Below are 25,641 nucleotides of genomic sequence, written 5' to 3'. Positions count from 1 at the left end.
CCATCTTCATAACCACGAGAACCCATCTTCTCTTCCTAATAAATATTCACATCGCTTTACCCACCCTCTTCATTCAGCCACATCGCACTGCTCTCTTCGCATCTCCCGGCCCGAGCGAGAGCGTCACTCTCTAAGGGGCCCGCTCCACCCCCTTCAGGGTGGGGAATAAAACGTGATAACGTAACGACAACGTAGTTAATGGCTGGGCGTGCTGTGGGTGGCGGCTTCATTGACGTACAAGGTACGCACGATAAATGAGTTGTGATATTATCACTAGAGATGGCAAAGATTTATCGGTTTTTATGAAATACCGATAATTTTCTTTCGATTTATCGGTATATCGATATCGAAATTTTGATTCGATTTATCGAATAATATATCGGTTTTTCCATAAATATATCGTTTTTCTTTGAATTATTATTTTCATTAATAACATCCGCACTAGAGAACGCCGAGAATTCTGCAAGAGATGGTGCTAGTGAAGGTGGAATTGCAACCTGGAAATATCCAATCTAATCAATACCTTGCTCTGAGCCTCTGGTAGGCCGGACTATAATTCGAATACAAACGGTGGAATATGTAACACAGTTGCCTCCGCATGGAAGTTTACACAGCGCGAAATACGTTCTAGTTCCAGAGTCACCGCTAGACTTCGTGTTAGCCCTCCACTGTTTAACAACACAGACGTATATGGAAACTGTGAAGGAAAAAGGTAAGTTAGTGAGTTTTTAGGTGAGATAAGCCTTAAAATTCATTATAAAAGGCGTTGATTTGTGTATTCAGCTTGTGATGAGCATATGGTTTATATTTAAACGTAAAGTTAAGAAAATAGAAGCCTCCGCGAGTCAGGTGGCAGCGCGCCAACCTCTCACCGCTGGGTTTCGTGGTTCAAATCCCGGTCACTCCATGTGAGATTTGTGCTGGACCGGTTTTTCTCCGGGTACTCCGGTTTTCCCTGCCGTCTTTCATTCCAGCAACTCTCTCAAATATCATTTCATTTGTCAGTCACTAATCATTGCCCCAGAGGAGTGCGACAGGCTTCGGCAGCCGGGAAATTTCTCATTCTCGCCGCTAGATGGGACTTAATTCGTTCCATTGCTGACCCGATCAAATGACTCTAAACAGGCACTGCCTTCGTGATGTCATTACGAAGGCAGTGAAACAGGCTGTGGATTTACATTAAGAAAATGTTTTGTGCATATTGATAAATATACAAGAGCCGAGAATGTATTTATTGTAACCATTCTATTCACAAGATGTTTATTGCGCGTGATAAACAATGGTTTATTGCTGTGCACCATTCTGAAAAAGTAAACTTCAGAAAGATAGTGGCATTTATTTCCTCGAGCAAATGTGGAACTACGAGAAAAATGGGTCTTAATTATGTCATGTTGCTGTGACGAGAAAAAAAGCATGTGGCAGCCTTCCACGATGTCTGTAGTATGTAGCGAACATTTTGAAAGCACGTGTTTTAGCATTTCTACTAAAACTAGCCGCAATCAATGCCAACACTTTTTTTCAGGGTATCCATCGTATATGCATGGCAAGACTAGGTTACGTACTAATACTAAAATGTTTTAATTCCTCCCCTGAAGGAGGAGGCGGGCCTCTTAGATGGTGACGCCGTCTCTGAGGCCGGGAGATTTGTTAAGGCGAAGGAGATGCTCGGAGATGGTGAGGGGTTTGGCGGCCGTGCCTATACTAGGAACCCTCCCAGCATTCGCCTTATTGTAGGAGAATGGAAAACCACGGAAAACCATTCTCAGGAAAACCGACAGTGGGGACCAGCCGTGAGGTCCAGCCCTGTACAGTCTCCCGAATACAAAGACGAAGAGCCACCCTTCCTCTGCTCGGTTGGCCGGTCGGAGTGCAGAGCTGTTGGACCACGGACCAGCCGTGGCCACTTGTGGCCCGAGACCCACTCTGCATTCATCGATGAAGGCTCTGTGAATACTGCAGTGTTTTAAAATATACTATGGAGTATTTTCATTTTTATTAGGATGTGTACTTCCTGGTTGCTATTATACTTCCTGATTCGTATGAGCTCATCTCGAATTACTGGGTGATACATTATTTTTCTTCATTAAACGTCATAGAAATATCACTTTCCTACTCAAAACGTAATGTTTTGTATTTGTAATGTGCTTTTATGAGCACGTTATTATCGTAATGCCAATTGGAATCGTGCTGAGGAATGGAGGGAAAACCTGACATCCAGCGGCGCCATTTGAACTGTTGCTACTTTGTCAATTTAGTACTTGAAGAGACCGTGCATGCAGAGGCCTTTACTTATCTCGTAGGCATCGATAAGACCTAGGGACGTTCCGATATAATAAATATCGATATTTCATTCGATATCGACATGCCGATATTATCCTACTATCAAAACAAAATAGCGATATATCTCGATATCAAATTATTTCTTTTCCAAATTACAAGGATTTGAAATTATATTGAAGTTCTATAAAACGGGGATCTATTAACAATATGCAACTTGTTGGAAGCCATCAATAAATATTTAATTTGTTTGAATCTATCTGTACATAATACTGAATGATTAAAATTTTTAATTTGTTTGTATATAATTCCGAATTTGATTGATTCTTTACTTTATAAGGTAAGGCGGCAGCTAAGAATTCAAGTCCGTTAAAATGTGCAGCATGCTTGAAGCCATCGACAATGATTTGATTTGTTCGAATCTGCTTCTATGTATTACTAAATGATTGGAAAATTTCATTTGATTTTATATCATTCTGAATCTGGTTTGCACGTAAATTTGAATGTTTCAACAAAACAGTTAACCAAGAGACGTAAGCGTGGTAAGACCTCTGTGGGGTAGTGGTTAGTGTGGTTAGCTGCCACCCTCGGAGGCCCGGGTTCGAGGGCTGGAACGGGGTCCACTCAGCCTCGGGAGGTCAAATGAGTAGAGGTGGGTTCGATTCCCATCTCAGCCATCCTCGAAGTGGTTTTCCGTGGTTTCCCACTTCTCCTCAAATCAAATGCCGGAATGGTACCTAACTTAAGGCCACGGCCGCTTCCTTCCCTCTTCCTTGTTTATCCTATCAATGCAATGATAAAACCATAAATACTTGCACGGTAGATGCTGCATCATATTCTTAACTATTTTCAGCCATTTCTACTAATTTACGAGGTTTATATGAACTTCATCAAGCATTACTGACACTACTTCTTTCACTCTATTTTACGTGTGTATTTATCTCTTAAAAAAGCTATTTATTCAGGATCTATGCCTCGACTGCTATCTTGTGGCTGCGGGTGAATGAAAATTTGTGTTATGGAAGTATAACCCTAGCAACCGTGCAGGCTAGTGGTTATCTGAAATTAGCAGCCGTTGATGGATAATTTCCATGGATAATTAAACCGCGAATTCCAGTAGCAAGATAAACTCAACCAACCAGTCGCGTGCACAGGCAGAATAAACCAATATTGATATACCGGTATATATGCATTGAGGTCTGGTGATGATATTGTAGTTACTCTTGGGTTACGATATATCGATATCGCTTGCATATACCAATAGATTGTGCGCAATAAATATCGATTATCGAAAATAAGTTTTCAATATATCGAAATATCGATATATCAGTATTTTTTTAAAAACTGCCATCCCTAATTATCACTATATTTGTCGAAGTGAATTGAGAAATACAAATTTCTTAACTGTAGCATACAAATAGTGAAAGGAGCGGAAAAAGAATCAAATCATAACCAAAGTATTAAATTAGACAGAAATACAGATATTTTGCTGTTTCCATACGGTACGAACAAGACAACACAAGTGCCGATGCAGAAATAGAAGATTGACGTGACTCAAGAACATGTCGCCGGAGTGGTCTAGACATATGTTCATCTATATAATATATCGCGAGTGTAAAATGGTGAAAGTGAAGAAATGGACTTTACGCATATTTTAAACTTAAGAATGTATAATTCTAGTCTTGTAAGGTTAGTTCTATTATTATGTAGTTTGTAACATGAATTTTATAACATGAAACCAAGGGAAATGCAAAAGGATTAGTATTACGTAGGATAAAGTATCGATAGTTTATAAGTACAATAGCGGCGACACCTGTGTATCGATTATCAAAGGTGTATTCTTTTAAACGAATTCATACATGTAGATTAGAATATTCCGTTGGAAGTCTTTGTTGTAATGAAAAGTCTAAAATGCAGATTATTATTATTATTATTATTATTATTATTATTATTATTATTATTATTATTATTATTATTATTATTATTATTATTATTATTATTATTATTATACTAGAAACTTGTATAGGACCTTTAAAGAGCACATACATGGATATCAACCATCTACCATGGGATTTCGAAGGGAAGATGGAAAATTGGCAGTGAATAAGAATGAAAATTGTGAGATATTAGCTACATATTTTGAGAAATTGTTGAACTGTGAAAAACCTAAAAATAAATGGCCAAAAGAGGATCCAAAGCAACGGAATGAAAACTCAATACCCCCTGACGAAAAAGAACTCCGTGAAATAATTACAGATTTAAAGAACAACAAAGCTGCAGGGGAAGACTCTGTCACAGCAGAGATGCTGGAAAGTGGTGGAGAAATCGCAATAACAATTTTAAGGCGATAAATGGAAAAGATATGGAAAATGGAGGTAATCCCTGAAGATTGGAAAAATGCTATCATTCATCCTCTACACAAAAAAGGTGATAGAGCAGATCCTAACAACTACCGCGGCATTTCCATCACACCTGTAACTTATAAGACACTCTCTAAAGCACTACAGAGGAGACTTGTGGAACAAGTGGATCATCAACTAGGCGAGTATCAAGCGGGATTTAGGAAGGGAAGATCGTGCGTTGATCAAATCTGGAGTCTGAAACGTGTACTAGAGAATCATCTCTCAAAGGATCTGGTAGTCATTTTTGTAGACTTTAAAAAGGCGTATGATTCAGTCGACAGGGAAGTGCTATTCAATATATTAGTGGAATTTGGAATTAACGCCAAAACAACAGCAATTATTAAGCAGACTTTAACTGGGACACATTCGAAAGTTAAGTTCATGGGAGAGAACTCCAAGCAGTTCGAAATTAAAACAGGGGTCAGGCAGGGTGATGGATTGTCACCAATTCTTTTCAACTGTGTGTTGGAGAAGATTATCCGGGAGTGGGAAAAAGAACTGGACAGAAAAGGATTACTTAACCAAGTATACATTGGAGGGTCAAAAAGTGGTGTCATGATTAATTGCCTTGCCTTTGCTGATGACGTTGCGCTACTATCTAGGAATACTGACACAGCAATAGAACAGCTGAATGTACTAAAACTACAAGCAGAAAAAGCAGGACTACAGATTTCTTTCGAGAAAACTAAATATATAACAAACATCAAAACAGCCCCTCGGTACCTGAAGACAGAACACGGTAAAATAGAAAGAGTTGATAGCTTTAAGTATTTGGGTGAAATAGTGCAATTGAAAACAAATGAAAGAGAAGCAAACAACACCAGACGGGAGAAAATGGCTGCGGCTATTCGTAGGACATATCCTATATACAAGAAGAAAACCATCTCCAGACGAGCTAAACTAAGGCACTACAATACTGTCCCCGTTAAAATTGGCGATATTACGAATATTTTAACAAATGGAAAGCAAAAATTTTATTGTCTGCTTAAAACCGCAGCATATCATCTGGGAAGTTGTGGCGAGCTGAGAACGAGTTTTTTTCGTCGTTCAGAGGGGTGATATACACCGAGACTGTGCCAAGGTCAGATCAAACCACGTGACTGCCTTCGCACGCGCGCAACCCAGCTTGTTTCTGGAATAGTCTGCGCAAATTAAAGGAGACCATCAGCCAATTACCGTTCTCGCTGAAGAACACGCCTCCCTGGCTAATTAGATAAAAGACCTTGCTTCGAGTGAATCGCTCTCTTAATGCTTAATGCTCTTGTTCTGAAGCTCTCTGAATATATTCTTCGCTGTGTGAGACATCACGTTACCGGACCAAGTGGAAAGAAAATTTTCAAGTCAAGTCGACGCCCGTTCCACCAGAATTTAGTCTAATAATTAGTGAATTCTATGGAATAAAAACGCCTAGGAGCCAAGTTAAGTGTGACAGTGTAGACGAGCTGTTTATATTCTGCGTGTGCTTGTGCAAAATACTTAATTTTGTCATCTCAGTTACAGCTTGTGACCAGCAATCTACGGAAGACGTCTTAGAATTGAACATCTCAAGATGAATAATTCCGCAACCACCGGCAACACAATTTCATCGAGGGACACCTGTTGCAGAGCCTCCATGGAGCTGTAAAATGTAAGGCGTCTCTGGTAATTGGAAGGAGACTGACCGGAGGAGTATGCTGAAATAACTGACTGTCGACGGGAATCGAACTCCACAAAACTTGAGTACCTTTTTAATTTAATTTATCTGTCTTACCTTTTGTACAACTAGAGGTCTTTCTTCTTAAGTCGTAGATCTATTAGTTTGCTGTAGTTAGAAATATTTCATTTTTCCACTTCTTAAGGTGTCGTGGTAGACTAGGTACGTGTGAATGAAATTTTGGATCTATTAGAGTAGACATGTAGGTTGTCTTTGAATGATTTCCCATGCTTAAGGAGTCTATATTTAATAATCACTGACCACACGATAAATCTACTTTCATTGTAATGTTGAAAGTTACTGGACGAAAAATTTGCGTGTACATTTTGAGTGAATAGGGTCGAACCTAGTGTCTTTTAAGATCACTTGTTGTATTTATGATGAAGTCATCTAATTTTACGATATTCCATGAGGATCAGTAGATGTAATAATCACTTAAATAATAATAATATTGACTAAAGATCGGGTAAAACAGAAGTAAACGCTCGTGAGCCATAAAACTACTGTAGAGTTCTTAAATGTGAGACGGAATGTGCTCTGTTCATGAAGGGTCTGGAATATGGCCAATCCTGAGGGATATTTGTTGTATAATTGAGCAGTTGATGATTTAATGGTGATATTTGATTTATTCTTGTGTATTTGGAGCGCAAGATGGATTATAATTATTGGAGCACGTGTTGCGAGTGTATTTCACAAGTAGGAAGTAAAAATAATACGAGTAAGGCTCACGCTTGCGGTAAATTCAACCTGTAGCCCAAATGATGGTAGTGCTTATGGATTTTACTAGAATCTTCCATTATAATTTCATGAATTAGATGAACTTGCATTGATATGTGAAATGTGTTTCTACCAAGTGATACCCATGACTTCGATCACTAGCCACCATTAATGAAGGAGAATTTCAGTGCACGGATTATTTCTGCTAGACATTACACGTCCCGACCACCAATAAAAATCATGAATAAATTTGCCAAAACAGGATTCGATGTAAATAATGTACATAAAAGCGTGTTTCCCTAGTGTGAATGTGTGTGTGTATGTAAATGTGTATATTTCTCTTGTGTCATGTTGATTTCATTTAATTTTGATCTGGTCATGCACTCGCTGTGACGCAGATCACACTCATCGTTGTGTGTCGCCTTAAGAAATAATTCTCATACCCTTAAGGGAAAGGTTGAGTAACTTAAGTCAAGGAAGACTAGGAAGGAATTTATTTTCTTAAAAAAAAATCTTAAATGCCCCCATTTTTCCCGAGCTAAGCCCAGCCATCGAGCGAGGAATCCCAAGGTGGACCGTTCGATCGTTGGCTATCACTTTCTAGAGGCATTTAAGGGTTGTTAAGGATTGATGACCAAGCAGGATAAAAAGAAATATTAAAACCCTTAAATGCCTCTAGAAAGTGATAGCCAACGATCGAACGGTCCACCTTGGGATTCCTCGCTCGATGGCTGGGCTTAGCTCGGGAAAAATGGGGGCATTTAAGATGGCTTAATCCAAGCGTGGGGCTCGAGATTGGCTTATCCAAGCTCGAAAATGGTCTTGTGCTGTCCAGTGTTTATGACATTGACAAGATCAGATGACCAATTAAATTAGGCTGACTCTGACACATTTATTCGCCCAAATTCTTGTGGCTAACATAAGCACATGTTAAATGTAACTCGTATGAATTTTGTTTACAAAAAAAAAATTCTTGCTGGTAATTAGAAATTTGAATTTGCTGCGATGATAATTAATTAAAGTTAAATTCATAATTGCGACCGATATTGGTGAAAATTTGGAACTTTCATGATATCGACAAATCGCTGCCTTCATAAATTTGATGGAGTTCGATTCCCAACACTCCAGTATTCCGATCAGAATCCTTCCAGTACCAGAATAGCCATTTAATGAATAATTGTAACTATGGAGGACTTAAGGCAGATGTTGTTGGCTATGGAGGAGAGGATCAATGCCAACTTGAATACTAGTCAAATGAACTTAGAGAAAAATTTAGAACAAAAACTTAGTGAAAATCAGGCAAACTTAGAGAAAAACTTAGAGAAAGGACTCTCTGAACTCAACAATAGCCAGGTGAACTTAGAGAAAGGACTCTTTGAACTCAATAATAGTCAGGTGAACTTAGAGAAAAACTTAGAGAGAAAACTTAGTGACACTCAGGCACACTTAGAGGAAAACTTAGAGCGAAAGCTTAACGATAATCAAGCGCACTTAGAAAAAGGACTCAGTGATCTCAGTGACGCACAAATAAATCTCGAAAAATCTCTCGGGGAAGCCATTGAAGAAAAATTGACGGACATTAAAAACCAAACTGAAGAAGGTTTAGGAAAAATATGTTCTGACATTAAACTTTTTAACGGCAAGCTAGCCTCAATGCAGAGCGAGCTCGTAATAGTTAAAAATGATTTCGCTACCATGAAGAAGGAAGTAAACGAAAACATTGCCAAGTCTATGGCGGGCATGTCCAATGAATTCAGTGAACGACTAGCGAACGTTCAGCAGGACATATTAACTGGAATCGACAAATATAAGGGCGAAGTCGAACAATCATTCCTGAATATTGAGGAAAAGATTGACACAAATGCAGAGGACCTTAAGGTTACGAAAACGGCTTGGGCAAAGAAATTCCTTGGATTAAACGAAAAGCTGCAACAAGTCGAAAAGGGCATTCTCGACAAAATCGAGACATCCCAAGTCGATAACTCAGAGCGGATGGATTATATCCACGAGTCACTGGAGGATAGTTGGGGCGAAATAAAAACAATCAAAACCACCCTGATGAATGCCATACACAAGGTCACGACTGAGTCAAAAACTGAAACCGAAGGGATTCGAAAGGAGTACACGGATGGAATCAAGGAGCTTGTACATGAAATGCATCTCCTGAAGATCCAGAATGAGAACACTAGCAAGGTCACTAACTCATTGCTAGAAAAGCAGGCGTTACTGGAGCAACGTGTAACCGGCACGGGTCAGACGTCAACTCCACTTGCAGCTGTAGGAACAGGCGCTGCGAATACAATTGACATTTCTTCAGAGCCGACAGTAAATGCGTCTCAAATGAATACAACCGGCCAGACGCAAATAGTAAATATAATTAGTCTCCACGAAGACCAGCCCAAGAAATTCAATAACGTTAGAGGAAACGTGACTCCGAAAGGCTTCATTCGGGAACTGCAGGATTACTTTCGCGATGCGAAAATTCCACCAGAAAGGCAGTTAAGAGTCACCGAAAAATTCCTGGAAGACTCAGTTCATACCTGGTTTGTCGCATTTCGATTTTCGTTTGACGATTTCGAAAGTTTCAAGAAAGCATTCCTGGAGAAGTACTGGAATAGCGACGTCCAATACAACCTTAGGACGGAGCTATACGCCAGGAAATATGCATCATCTACGCCCACGAGATATGCGGATTTTCTGTCCAGTCAATTAAGAAAATTAAGAGAACTAGACTCACCACCATCAGAACCTGAGTTGGTTAAGTTGATCACACGTCAGTTACCACCAGATGTGCAGAGGATCATGATAGCCTCAAATACACAATCTGCAATCGAGGCTGAGGCGTTATTAAGACAATTAGACATGACGTCCAAGGAACCAGTTCGTCAGGGACGAAACTCGGAACCGCAGATCCATCAAGTGACAATAAATAAGGAGGAGGAATCGAAACCAGTCAACCAAGGGAGAACGTGGAAACGTAACCCTGGAGGGCAAGATTCACCTCGTGATCGATCGCCCGTACGCAGAAATAGACCCACCAGAAACTGGGAATATTCCAGACGTAACGAGAGGAAGCGACCATACTCAGACTACCGAAGGAGCTGGAAGCGAAATCAGGACTTCCGCCAATCAAGAGGAAGGAGAGACTGGCGAGAAGAAGAGAAGGAAAAATATCTAAAGGACCTGCAGAACTCGACACAGGAAAACGAACGATGGCGAAGAGCAATCCAAACCCAGGATACCAACCCTGATATCGTAGGGGCGGAAAGCCTTCAATATCAAGAGGCCAAGGCTCGGGGAAGCCAACATAACAACTCGAGTCAGGAGCACAGCCAAGGTGCCGATAAAAAAAACTCCATCTCCAGTGAGAGGAGATAGCCTGAATCCTGCTTGGTCATCAATCCTTAACAACCCTTAAATGCCTCTAGAAAGTGATAGCCAACGATCGAACGGTCCACCTTGGGATTCCTCGCTCGATGGCTGGTCTTAGCTCGGGAAAAATGGGGGCAATACAGTGATTAAAACGGAATGTCTGTATGCTAGTGAATGCCTCCAAATGACAGGAAAATCGGGACTGAGAGAAGCTGAGAAATTTGAAAGAAAGATCCTTCGCAAAATAATGGGTCCAAAGATTGTGGATGGACAGTATAGGCTGCGAGGAAGGGAAGAACTTTACCGAGACAATGAAAGGCTAACTGAGTCCATGAGAAAACGGAGACTTAAATTCTATGGGCATTTATTTAGAATGGATGAGAAGAGACTAACGAAAAGGATTTTCACAATACTAGACAGCAGACCTAAAGTGTCGGACAAATGGTTCAGGGAGGTGAGAAAGGATCTCAGACAGGTGGGACTAAATTCGGAAGACATCTCAAACCGAACAAAGTTTAGGTCAGTGATCGACAGATTTCAGGGATTCCATGACGAACCAAAACTTAACCGTGGGCGGACGGACGAAAGAAGACAGGCTGCCAGAGAGAGGATGCCGAAGTTCTGGGCTGTGAGGAAGGCTTCCAGAAACATGTAATTGTTATCTAACGTGGTCTCTAATGGCCGTAAACGAATATATATATATATATATTATTGTGTGAATCTTGAAGAGACTGGAAACGAATTGTGAAGGTATCGCGAAGATATTAAGAGGGAATCGAGAAGATATTGATATACTCTTGAGAAAGAATTGTAATATACGACAGGTCTTTCAAAACTGTGTTGCAGTTGGTCAATAATGAGAGGATGTTGAAAGTTATAAGAAATCTAAGTCATTATATTGAAACCAACTACACATAATAAGGATATAAGGATTCCAAAGTCGGTATCACGTAAAGATTTATTTAAAGCAAGGAGTATTTGGTGTCGGTCAATGTAATATATCATGGTATGAACTTGTTAATCTTATTGCAAGCTGTCCACTTCATGGCCGTATCGATGAGTTTAATCAACAAATTAACCTAAAAAGCCACCTAATCGATACTTTATTTCTTTTGCCTTTGGCAAACTTAAAAATACATTAACAAACACAGTACATGTTTCGACCACTTAGTGGTCATCTTCAGCTGTATATAAAAATCTTAGATGATAACATTTAAAAGCAAGCACATTGGATCTTATGACTATATCCCATGGGAATCCAAAAACTATTGTTCTAGATGCTTTAAATGAATTGGAAGATGGGGGGGGGGTTGGGGGTAAGGAGATTTATGTGAATGATACTTAAATTACAGTATCGTTTACAATTGTGTTTAAAAAACTTAAATGATGAAAAACATATTTAAAATATTTAAAAGCGTCTATGGTAAAATTCTTTTTGATAAAATTAGGTGGCGTGATTAAAAGTTCGTGTTTGTAACAATCTTCAGGCATTTGTGAGAAAATAATAACTTAATTAAAATTCGCGTCTATGGTGCTGCTAAACACTTTGTTTTTAATAAACACACTTAAAATATTCTAAAGTGTCTATGGTAAGGCACTTATTAAAAAACACTTGTGCTTGAATGAAAGTTTATGTTAGATGCACCAGTCTTCAGGTATTTATTGTTTATATTTGATAACTTCCTTGAGTGATATTCTTGTGGTTAAAAGGCCGTGTTGACTGTTTAACTTCCGAGAATTGCTCTTCGGAATGTGATAAAAGAATTTGTGTTAGTCGTTTAACTTGTTAAAACCCTGTGGTGGCTTCTGTTATACAAAATGGCGATCTGATTCGGGCAGCTTGCCTCGCGATCTTATCTGGCAAATGTTAATCCGCGTTGCCTTGGAGAACTGCCTTCGTGCACGACCTAGTGTGATAGCGGTCACCGGATTAACATTTGCCAGATAAGATCGCGAGGCAAGCTGCCCGAATCAGATCGCCATTTTGTATAACAGAAGCCACCACAGGGTTTTAACAAGTTAAACGACTAACACAAATTCTTTTATCACATTCCGAAGAGCAATTCTCGGAAGTTAAACAGTCAACACGGCCTTTTAACCACAAGAATATCACTCAAGGAAGTTATCAAATATAAACAATAAATACCTGAAGACTGGTGCATCTAACATAAACTTTCATTCAAGCACAAGTGTTTTTTAATAAGTGCCTTACCATAGACACTTTAGAATATTTTAAGTGTGTTTATTAAAAACAAAGTGTTTAACAGCACCATAGACGCGAATTTTAATTAAGTTATTATTTTCTCACAAATGCCTGAAGATTGTTACAAACACGAACTTTTAATCACGCCACCTAATTTTATCAAAAAGAATTTTACCATAGACGCTTTTAAATATTTTAAATATGTTTTTCATCATTTAAGTTTTTTAAACACAATTGTAAACGATACTGTAATTTAAGTATCATTCACATAAATCTCCTTACCCCCAACCCCCCCCCATCTTCCAATTCATTTAAAGCATCTAGAACAATAGTTTTTGGATTCCCATGGGATATAGTCATAAGATCCAATGTGCTTGCTTTTAAATGTTATCATCTAAGATTTTTATATACAGCTGAAGATGACCACTAAGTGGTCGAAACATGTACTGTGTTTGTTAATGTATTTTTAAGTTTGCCAAAGGCAAAAGAAATAAAGTATCGATTAGGTGGCTTTTTAGATTAATTTGTTGTTAATCTTATACAAGATTGTTTCAGGTTTAATCTGCTTGAGAGGAATATACCAGGTGGCTCCCGAACGCCGTACTTTCTACTTATAAATGCACAAGTGATGAATGGGATGCCTACATCTGATTTTCACAGGGGCACTACTGCCAGTGGGCAGGTTACGTATGAATGTGAAGAGATAAGAACTGGACTGACGCTCGCAGCATGTCACTCAGCGCTACCGGTCTAATGCACCCCTTGCATTAGTAAACCTCGTTTTCCACCGCACAGTTCTACGCTGGTGTATGGTACAGCCGCGCTATATTTGCTGTCTGCATATGGGCGCTGGCTAATGTGTTCAGCAGCGACGAATACACGGACTTTATTTTAATCTAGACAACCTGGTCGGAATGCAACCGAAGCTCCAAACATACGTATGCCATCTACACACGTATTTCGCCCAACAGTATTAGTTTTTGTTTCATACAATGATCTCGTTTATCGAGTGGAATGTCTACACGCGTATACATTAATAAGTTATTAAATTTCCTTTTCTGCATGTTTGGCGTGTTTACACACTGTAGCGGTAATTAGGGGGTGGGGCGAGGTCGGACAGTCACCCCCCCGCCCACTTTGTGGAGTAAACATTACATTTTTATTCCATTTTAGCCAGCTGGAACTAGGAATTATTTAAAAAAGCTATTTGTACAAGCCTTGTTGTCTTATCTGCTAATTCTTTCCTTTATTTTCTTTAATTATTAACATAATTATTGGCGGAAATGCACACAAAATGCCGCTCGTCGCCGCTAACCGATTTGTATAGCGCTACGGCAAGTAGTGGAAACTTTGCCTGTGCTGTGGGAAAGCGGTGTAGGGGTATGTATTTTTTGCCAAGGTCGTGGACACTGAGTTATAATTCACCCGCTTGCCGCACGCATTCGTTAGTCTAGCAGTCTCTTTAGTGCCTGTCAGTTTCTAAGTGTGTATTCAAATACTAAATTATTTTTTATTGCATAATCATGCCGTTCTTCTATTTAATTGAACCGGGCGAGCTGGCCGTGAAGCCACATAATATAAGAATTTTATCTAATTGATTTGATACATTCTATTTCCAACCTGAAACACGGATCGTCCAATAGGCTTCCCAACTCAACATATCATAATCGACGCGTTTCATCATTATTCATTATTGGGAGTGAAAGCCAACAAAATTAAACACTAATTAGTCCCCCTAGCTCGCTGAAGCATTGATATCACTGGAAATGGCTCTCTAACGAGAAGAACCTGTCAAAGACCCTGAGTGAAGAGTATTCGTGCCACCGACGACGACGGTGCAATATATTGCGCACAAAATATCGACATCGGCTACATATCAGAACTCAAAATATCGAAGTCGATATATCCGATACGTCGATAATCGTTTCCCATCTCTAGTTAGATCGACACCTTAGCAATATTCGTTTAAAGTGAGAAAATTTGAGATTTTTCATTTGATTGAGTGTTTTATATGATAACACTGCTTTTAATCCCTACTTTCCTACTGACGTCATTGTAATTACCTATGTTGACTTCAGTTGGGAAAACCACAAAGACAGACTTTCTGAGAATTCCATAGCTAAGCACGAGTCCATCAGCATATATATAAGATTATCTTTATTACTACATAGTTCAAAAAATACGGAACATGTTTTTGAACGTTTGCCATGCTCCACAAAACAATACCTCGCACCCAGGTACATTACCAACTAAAGTTTTATTCTTTACCGGTGATGTACTGTATACAAAAACACATCGATGGATTCGCGTTCATTTTGAGAACACAAACGGAAATGTCCAAATAGGGGCGAAAACAAAGTGATAACAGTCATTCAGAGTGGATTTAATCACAATTGGAGAGCTTCTATATGGTGTATGTCCTCCACGAGCATTTATCACAGCTTGGCACCTACGTGGCATGCTTCGTATAACTCGACGGAAGTCACGTTGCGGGATCAGGTCCCATTCTTCAATGAGAGACTGTTCGAGGTCTTGGAGAGTCTGTGGTGTAACAGGACGCCCAGGAACACTTCTTTCAAGCCTACCCCACACATACTCGATGGGATTAAGGGCGGGACTCACTGCTGGCCATTCCATCCCTTGAATGCCCAGTTCTCGCAAGACAGCTCTGGTGATGCGCGCTACATGCGCTACATCGTCGTGCATGAGTACGAATTCGGGGCCAACAACGTATGCAGCAACAAACACATGCTATAGCAGTATCTGCTCGTTGTACCCCGCAGCGGTAAGATTACCACGGACGAGGACAAGATCCGTACGCCCATCAACACTGATGCCACCCCACACTATCACAGAACCTTGTCAGAATCGGTCGTATTCATGGACAACATTTGGCATGTACTGCTCATCACGGCGTCTCCATACACACATAGATCACTTTTATTGCCATACTTATATTTCCATTTACTTTATTACTTATTGTGTTCCCTTTACGTATTGCTTATTTTTTCAGTTTGTATCTTACCTTTTCATTATGACTTTGTCTCTTTCTCATTATCTATACGCCCCGAATTTTATTCTATTTTTTTTTGTTGAACTCTGCTTTCTTTCTTTCTTCATTATATGTTGTCCAAATCTGTAATTTTTAGCTTATCTTTGATTTTATAATAGAATAGTACATTTCTTTTATATATGTATTATCTGTAGATTAATTATGTGGTTAAGTGTAAGAGAGGGTCACGAGCCCTAACTTCGCCACTGCTAAAGTCAATAAATAAATAAATAAATAAATAAATAAATAAATAAATACACAATGACGTCCATCACGCTGTGTCAGGGGAAATCTGGACTGGTCTGTGAATAACACAGGTCTCCATTGGCGAAGTTGCCAGTTGACGTGGGTACGGGCAAACAGAAGGCGAGCTGCGCGATGTTGCTGCGTTAAACGGGGCACTCGGACAGGACGTCTGGGTCGTAAGGGCACTTCTCTTAACCTGTCCCTTACTGTCTGGTCAGACACCATGTCTCCAGTGACCGTCCTGAGGTCTTGTTGCAGTACTCTGGGAGTTGCTGAACGACGCCGCAACGCACAGATGGTCAGATATCGGTCATCCTGTGGGGTTGTCATGCGTCCACGACCTTAACCAACTCTCCTTTCGAACTAACCTGTCTCACTGTAGCGATTCCACAAGCGTTGAATAACTGAAGGAGATAAATTGAGATCCACAGCAACAAGACGAAAAGTCCATCCTTGCTGGATCAGTGTGGCGGCCCTTGCGACTTGAACCTCGTTAAGATGTCTCATGGGATGTGCTGGTTTACGTACAACGTGCTCAAATGACCGCAGTAGTCTATGCACCTCACAACAACACACAGATGCACCTCTATTCACTTTGTTGTGAGGGGTCACCTGACAGTTTAATACATGACTACGCCTATAGATGGAGTATAACTTCAATTTTATATACGCTGGGTACCAAAGGTCAAAAGGTATGCTGTGCAATGATTGAAACCCCAGCTACCAAATCAACGTTCACATACCAGACATTACAAAGCACGTTCCCCTAATTTTTTGAACTGTGTACTATTATGATCTATAGCCTACTCCATATATAACATACTTAAATGTGAAAATGAAATCCACAGCCTGTTTCCAGTCATTCGACCGGGTCAGGATTGAAATGAATAAAGCTTCCATCTAGCGACGAGGATAGGAAGTGTGCCGGCTGCCCAAGCCTGTCGCACTCCTCAGGGGCAATGACAAGAGACTGACAGGTGAAATTAAATGTTAATGGAGAGTGTTGTTAGAATGAAAGATGACAGGAAAAACCGGAGTACCCAGAGAAAAACCTGTCCCGTCTCCGCTTTGTCCAGCACAAATCTCACATTGTGTGACCGGGATTTGAACCATAGTATCCAGCGGTGAGAGGTCGACGCGCTGCTTCTGAGCCAAGGAGGCTTTACATAGTTTACTGTATTTGTTCATATTATGTTTTTACTCTTTTTGTTATCAGAATGTGCTGAGGAAAGCACAAGACAAACGTTTGTTTTCCCTACTACTACTACTACTACTACTACTACTACTACTACTACTACTAGTGCAATGGTTTCATTCCTCTCCTGATGTGGAAGGTGGGCCTCCTAGACGTGACGCTGTCTCTCTGGCCGTGAGATTTGTATTGGAGAAGGATAGTGATGCAGGTGAGAGGGTTGGCTGTCATACTCTATACTAGAATCCCTCCTGGTATTAGCCTTAATACAGGAGAATGGAAAACGACGGAAATCCATTCCCAGGACAGCCGACGGTGGGGGCCAGCCCATCTTCGTCTCTCGAATACAGAGGCGTAGAGCCACGGACCAACCGTGACCACCGTGTCCCTGCATTTACGACTTTAGTTTTGCACACAACGCAAAAATGCCAATATATTACGTAACGTTGTAATGTTTACAGAAAGTAAACTACTACTAGTGGTGTAGTGGTTAGCGTGATTAGCTGCCACCCCACAAGGACCAGGTTTTCCCGGCTCTGCTACGAAATTTGAAAAGTGGTACGAGGCCTGGAACGGGGTCCACTCAGCCTCGGGAGGTCAACTGAGTAGAGGTGGGTTCGATTCACACCTCAGCCTTCCCCGATGTGGTTTTTCGTGGTGTACCGGGATGTACACCTCAGCCCCGCGCATTTAAAAGAAGTGCCTTGAAGAAAGTCCTCTATCATACAAAACTTGAAACAGCTAGATGTCACTACTAAAGGGATAGATTAATGTGAAATGTTAAGGTTGCCAAAACTGACTGAATTTATTTTGTTTTTGGGTGTTTGCCACAATTATTTCAAGAAGTTTTGGACGTTTCTCCACAGATGTCCCTATTAAAAAACTGATGTCATGCACTCTGGTGCAAAGTGGACCAACTAGTAATTGAAAGAAATTTTGTGTTTATGGGTTTTCTGATCTGAATGGACTTTCTTAGATTTTGATATTTCAAAGTTTGCAACACTTCTTATTCATCCTAAGATTCTAACCAATCGTAAATTTCATGTATTTATTTTTCAGCCAATCATACGCTTCTTGTACCTAATTTATCCGCCAATAAAAATGAGAGGTTGTGTCCGGTTTTAGTCCAGAGCATTCTTGAACCCTCCTCTCGGGTATAAAAGCTGACGCCTTTTCGTGTTAATTTGTCTTTCTGATCGTCGTCTTACTGTTAGTGTGTGTTTTAAGGCAGAAGTCGGGGCCCTCATTCTTCGGCAGGCAGAACATCAGCTAAGGTAATGGCCAACAGTTTTCCATCTAAGTTATCTCCGCAAGGTGACCCAAGGGGAAGTTTCCAATCTTTAACTATGTCACTGTCAATTTCCCAAAATAAAAACTTTCTGCCTTCTAATGTAAAAGTTCAAGTAAGTCGAGTACTTAAACTGTAATCAGGGGATAAAGAGTGCGTCACCCTCTTGATTTCCCCCTTTCAATTAATTTTGAGGTGACTATAATTTTGTAACCATTTCCGCCTGTAACTTGTAAATTAACTTGTCCATCTAGTCACCTCAGTAGTGTGGGATTAGCCTCTGCATCGTCGGGCCACAAGTCCAAGTAGGTTTTTTAACCTCTTAATTTCAAGAAGCACTAATGTCCGCCTCCATACATTTTGTTTTTGGGGCCAGCAATTAAACCTGTTCTTTTCCATAAGGGCCCAGTAGAATGGGTACGAGATGCCCCCGTGTAAACTAATCGATATGGTGTTGTAAATTGTAGGTTGTGCCTAGAGAGGCCTGAAAGTGTAATTTTATTGAGAAAAGACGCTACAGTAACAGCATGGTTGCCTTGAGTAGGCTGTAAGGGTTTGGGAGCGCGGTCTCCTTGGCAGAAATTGTAGTGATTTGAGGCTCTTTCCTTCAAATGTAAATATATTTGTGTGATATTGATCGGTGCCTTTTGAAGGCCATACCTTGTAACCTCTGGAGCAATAGTGTTCTTGATAATTGTAACCTAAAATTTCCTGGTAAACAATTGGGAGATTCGTCTCCTTGTCTATCTGTCTAACGCGACAGTTGCGATATTGGGACCTTGGTAAATTATGGGCTTGAAGCTCAAATGATAACTATTATTTTCTAGGTTTTTCTTTTTTTTTCTTTTTTGTGCTTAAGGGTACATGTCTGTGAAGGACCGTAACTTTAACTACAAATCACACACACGATATCACCAGTAGTATGCTTCATATACACCTGAAATTCACTTTGCAAGTGGAATTAACCTTTTATAACCATAAATCAACAAAGAAAAATTAGTTAGTCAACTATTTTAGTAATTAGCCTAATTTATCCTTCGTAAGTAATTTACTTTTTAGGAGTGTAGACAGTTTCTTAGGTAGCTATATCTTTGAAAGCTATCAATAAAATCCACCAATTTTTTTACTGTATACAGAGAATATGTGTGTGCACAAAGTAGACTACTATGGGGAACATACAGAAAGAAATGAATTAACAGCATTAATTAAGACTTGGTACATAAAAATACATCAATTTTTTGTTGGGCGTAACTGAACTCAAGTCCTTATTTTTTAAGGTAGATCCATGATTGTAGTCTACTTTCCTTCAATTATCATACTGATTCTATGTACAAAGTTTCAGCCTTCTAGCATAAGTAGTTTCTGGTCTATTAAATTAAATATGTCAGAAAACAAAACTTTCGGGAATTGGACTTAAAGTTTAACTTTGCTTTTAATGAAGGTTGTGGCCTAATCTGATGTGTTTAATGCATTCCAGCCCCAATCATCTTGGTTCAAAGTTATTCATCCTCTTTCTTCCTATTTATATTCCTTTTCCTGGTTCTTGCCTCTTTTCTTGCCTCTTTTCTTCACTAAATCTACCTCTGCATGAATAGTCCAAATATTTCAGTTTCTTTTTTGAAGCACTTGATTGCACCCTAACCTCACTCTCACCAGAACCATTACTGGTATTGATTTATCTTTCTTGCTCTTTAGATGTAAATCTATTTCCGTAAAACTTGCGCCTGCCAGCACCAAATTTCCTAGTCCTCGGCATATCTATGGAAACATTTACTACTTATCTTTTAAGAAAAACTAATATGATCAACATTGTAGTTTATATATTACTGATGTGGAGAAAGATGAACATTGTGCAGGTTAGCCAAATTTTTGAAAGTTAAATTTACTGTTTTTGCATAGAAATTACATTTGCTGCCCCAAAGTGACTTGTTCAGGAAATATTATGAAGTTTAAATACATTTGACATGTAAAGGGGCGTGGCAGCATTCTGCAGATATTTAAGATTAGGGCTGTAAAAGGTCCTGAAACATTAATAATATGTACTTACTAGTATGTGCCCGCGGCTTTGCCCGCGTTTAGTAATTCAACCGTTAGATGTTTCTAAACTCTCTATTTAAAAGCACATTAAAGCATTTTATTTATTAAGTCACATCTTTTTGACGTAAATTGCATGAAATACATTATTTTATTTTTATCATGTTATTACTTTCAATGCTTAAGATACCCGGTTGATGGATGGTACAAATAATGTTAAAACCATGTTAAAGACCATGTTATATAATACAAAATATATTGTTTCCTTAGAGCTTCGGAATAAACTATATTAATGTCCTTCCATTTCGAGGTAAGATGTATACTGTATTGTGTTTGCCTTTCGAACTCTTGAACAATCCACGTACAGTTGACAATGGCAAAAGCACTGTTTCCGAACCGTTGACAGCTTCATGTCTTGGTGCAAGAATTGCTCTCAGACACAGCCATGCATCTTAGGTGAAAACCGTGACCACCTATGACAAACATTTTAGATCTTTGTTTGCCGTGGATATGGCTGGGAGTCGCGCACATGAACACAGACAGACAGACATCGTGGACTGAACGAAAATGGCTTCCTATTCCACGGACTTACAATAGCATCCTGACTGATATCTGTATTATTCCTTGTTCATTATTATCGTCTATCTTGTGTCATAAATGTTTCCTCGAAATGTATAAGTGTCCAACCCTTGTCCCCTTTCTCTATGGGGTTTGGATATGAAGTGAGATGAATCTTCGTAGCGAATTTTTACGACCAGATGACTTTCATGACGTCACCCTAATCAGATGAGTCAATGAGATGAAATGAATGACATTATATATGATGGTAAGAATGAAGAGGATGAAACCCGGCGCCGGCACATAGCCCACTCCTCTCAAATAGCTCAAGACTTTACGTCCCGATCCGACGGACGAATCACCATCAACAGCGTCATATGCCCTCACACCATGATAAGACCAAAAACGGTTTCCTACGCCCTGGAGTAAAATGGCTCCTTGAATACTATGTTCTCTACCTATCTTATGTACGTTGCCTAGCGACAGCGACTATATGCATTTAATCTTGGTGACAGCACGTTGGATTATCATATCGCAATGCACGTTTTTCGATGGTTTTTCGTTCATAACTCACCAACGAAAGCGAAAATGATAATTTCGGCCTCGAGGTGCATTCGGACCCCTTTCCATCTACCTATGTTCAAAATTTCAGATCTCTGCGTGCTGTAGAATTTGCTGGGCATCGCGCACAGACACACAAACACTTCCTTTTATAATTATATAGATTGTATATGGTTGGATTCAGGAAAGACAGGGGGATATTATAAGAGAAAAATTAGTTTTTTTCTAAAAATTCGCGTACATGTTTCCTTAACTACCTGTATCTGAAATCATGTTGTTTGTTATTTAATATGTGAAAAGAAATATAACCTTTATAATAAAGTTGTATGCCTTTGCTGGCGACACGTAGTGTTTACAGTGCACTATGTCTTCTGGTATGGGCTATATCAAATTTGTTACTTTCACTGACTTGCCTCAGTCTCATCCTTGGCTTTGACAATATGAAAGTGACTGAGGTATGAGTGATGCTAGTAATACCATTCCTTATGCAGCCAGTCCCTGTTATGAATGGTGTGAAAATATCGCTCATAGGGTCGGTTGGTGCATGCATTTCAGTGGGCTTGGCGGACTGATATGTAATAGCAACGGCTGGCTCGGTGAGGAAATCAACGGGAAACTACCTCACTCCTCATTTCCCTAGTACGCCTCTTCAGTGACGCCTAGGCTATTTATGACAGCTGTTGGCGGAGTTGTAGAGGATCAAACCAGCCTTCGGGCTGAATACCCAACATACATACAATAACTTTTTAAATTAATCTTTGACTCTCGTAGATAGACCCATTCCAGCCCGCACCTTCTTTCACCTCTGTGATCCACGAAACCACGGTAACACGTGGTTTCCCACTTCTCCTCCAGGCAAATGCCGGAATGGTACCTACCTTTAAGGTACCTTAGGGCCACGGTCACTTCCTTCCCTCTTCCTTGCCTGCCCCTTCCAATAGTCCCATCCCACCACAAGGTCCCTCTTCAGCATATCAGCTGAGGCCACCTGGGCAAGACACTGGTCCTCCTCCCCAGTTGTCTCCCCAGATCCCAAGTCTCAGGCTCCAGGACACAAACCTTGAAGCGGTGGAGGGATAAACCGACCCTTGGGGATTGTACCGGGTGGTACACCTCCACGCCGCGAATTCAAATATTGCGCCAGTTGAAACCTCTCTACAGGAGAAACTCTGAACTTTAAAATCTGTATTAAATCAAAGGTTTCTCGGAAGATGTCTCCACTGTAAATTCTGAAGTGTTCTGAACTATGTCTATTTCGATTTTTATTTGTTTGCTCTGAAACAAGAAGTGTGGACATTCTCTTCTAGATGGCACTACTTAAGAACTATAATTGTGCACCCTAGTGCGAAGTGAAGGAACTGTTTTTTTTGAAGAAATTTGGTATTCATGAGTTTGTTCTTTGTTAAATTTCTTTCATTCATTTTTTGGGTTGGCAGTATAACCCTTCTCTTTCCGCCAGTTTTGAATTTAACCAATCAGTAATTTTTGTAAGTAATTTTCCTCCAATCATTGCTTTCTTCCTCAGGTTTCCATGTGTTATTCCTAGTCTATCAATAAAGTTGAAGAGGTGTGTCTTTTCATTCTTGAAAGGTCTCGAATTTTCCACGAGGGTATAAAAACTGCTGATTTTCTTGTCGCGGGGCCACTTCAGTAACATCTTTCGCAGTGTGTGAATATATATAGCAGGGGGCGGAAGCGCCTCTTTCTCCAAGCAGCAGTTCATCTACAAGGTAATTTCTTGCTAGCTCAGCAGTTTAACTCTCGGGAAAGGTTCGAAACCTTCTGTGTGTAAACTACCCTTTTAAAATGTAAATTCTTTTCTGTCTATCTATAAACTACAAATCTGTAAAGCGGGGATAGAGAGTGCTTCACCCTCTCGAACTTCATTTTGAATATGAGGTGACTATGTTTTCGTAACCGTTTTTCTCTTCCTTCTTAAAGTCTTAAACTTATTTGCCGACTAGTCACCTCCCTAGTATGGGATTAGCCCCTGTATAACTGGCCGAGTGCCACCTATGTTTTAAGAAGTTTCATGTAGGAGTGCAAGCTACGCCTCCAGTCAATTTGGTTTTTTGGGCCATTTAATTAACCCAGAGGTTGTTTTCTTCACATGAAGGCCCTGTAGGTTGGGTACAAGATACCCCTGTTTCACTGTATGTGTGCCTTAAGGGCAATTAGGAATGAAGTTTGTTGTAGCCTTTGATAGGCTTGTAAAATTGAGAGCGGGTCTGCTCTTTTCCTCTTAACATTGTAATTAGGAGTTTTCTGCCCTTTAACTATTGTGGAGGTGAGCTGAGAGCTCAGAAATTAATCTTGGGGCTCGAAGCCCAAATCTTGTAACTATTGTAATCTCTTAACTTGTTTTCCTGCTACTTGGTACCTGTTACATCTTTGTTATTTGTTGTCATTTGTTGATTTTGGAAAAGAAAATATAACCTTTGTTAAAGTTTTAAATTAACTTTAATTCAGTAGTTGAGACCTATTCCCGCCCGCACCTTCTTTCACCTCTAACTACCACGGATAACTCCGTAACAGGGATAACAGATTACGAAGAAGAAGAAACTGGAAGTACCGTAGTTCCACCATTCCTACTACGCACTACTAAAACGTTTTCATTCCTCCCCTGAAGGGGGAGGTGGGCCTCTTAGACTTAGACGATAACGCCGCTCTCAGGCCAGGAGAAATGTTGCGGTGAAAGAGATGCTCGGGGTAGTTGAGGGGGTTGGCGGCCGTGGCCTATACTAACAATTGTCCCGGCATTCGCCTTAGTGCAGGAGAATGGAAAACCACAGAAAAACATTCTTAGGACAACCAACGGGTGAGGCCAGCCCTGTCCCATCTCCCGAATGCAGAGGCGTAGAGCCACGGTAAAGCTGTGGCCACCCCTCCCCTGTTCGGTGGGCCCATTAGAGTGCAGAGCTGTTGGACCACGGACCAGCCGTGACCACTTGGTGCCCGAGACTTACTCTGCATCTACCGACCTTCTACCATTGCGGGGGTGGTATGCCGGTCCCCTTGTGGTTGCATAATCCCTTCGTCAGGACATCAAAATAACTCTCGAATAAACGAATGTTGAACATAGGCGAGTCTTTGATATAAAATCATTAGATTAAGAGCTAGCACAAGAGCTATTCGATCAGCTGATGTCCTGGCTACCTCACTTGGATTATTTAAAAAAATCCATTCTAGCCCTAGCAGTGCACTTGCGCCATCTAGCGGCAAAAGTTTGCGTTTCGCTTCGCCTTGCAGCAAATACAGTAGAGACAATACACGACACTGAGCGAGATATCGAGGGACAGCTATTGGAGCTCACTCTAGCGGATAGACCTGAACGGTACTGATTCTGTCATAAGAGCACGTGTATATTTGTGTGAAGTTTTTGGTGTTATTTATGCGTTTCCAATGAGTTGACATAATTAAATAGTAGCGTGTGTCATTCCTTGATATCTCCTCTCAACATGAGGGGAAAGGTATGTGCTGTGTTTGGCTGCAGCAATTACGTAGTAGAGAAAAATGCGCGCTTGTTCTTCAGGTTCCCTCGTGACAAGAACATGCAAGTAATATTGTGTTTGCATACATATTCTTCCAGTGACAGAGATTTTTATAGTACTTCATAATCTTCTGACCTGCTCGACCCATGTTTTAACGGGCTTAAAATATAATACGCATATTTTATTGTATAGTGCAGCAGTTAACCTTCAATACTGATGTGTTGTTGTAGGTGTGATCTGTGCGTTGTGAAATGTCACAGAAGCGATTTGGATAAAGTGTACAAGAAAGAAGGGACGTTACGCTTGTATAAGAATTATAAGATCTGTTCAGATCATTTCCAGGCCAGCGACTTGAAAAATCCTCGACTATACAGCCAAGGGTATGTTACATTTTTACTCTAATTGTACGTAAATATTCCTCAAAGCATCACTATCGACAACATATTCAAACTTTTCTTTCTTTTATCCCTCTTCTCAGATTAAAGCCGGGATTTTGTAGATTTTCTTTCTGTTAGTAGGCTTCATGATAAGAGGAAAATTATCCAGCTATTAAAT

Source organism: Anabrus simplex, chromosome 8 (genome assembly GCF_040414725.1).
Source record: "Anabrus simplex isolate iqAnaSimp1 chromosome 8, ASM4041472v1, whole genome shotgun sequence".
Taxonomy (NCBI): Eukaryota; Metazoa; Arthropoda; class Insecta; order Orthoptera; family Tettigoniidae; genus Anabrus; species Anabrus simplex.
Note: the sequence above shows the minus strand (reverse complement) of the source record.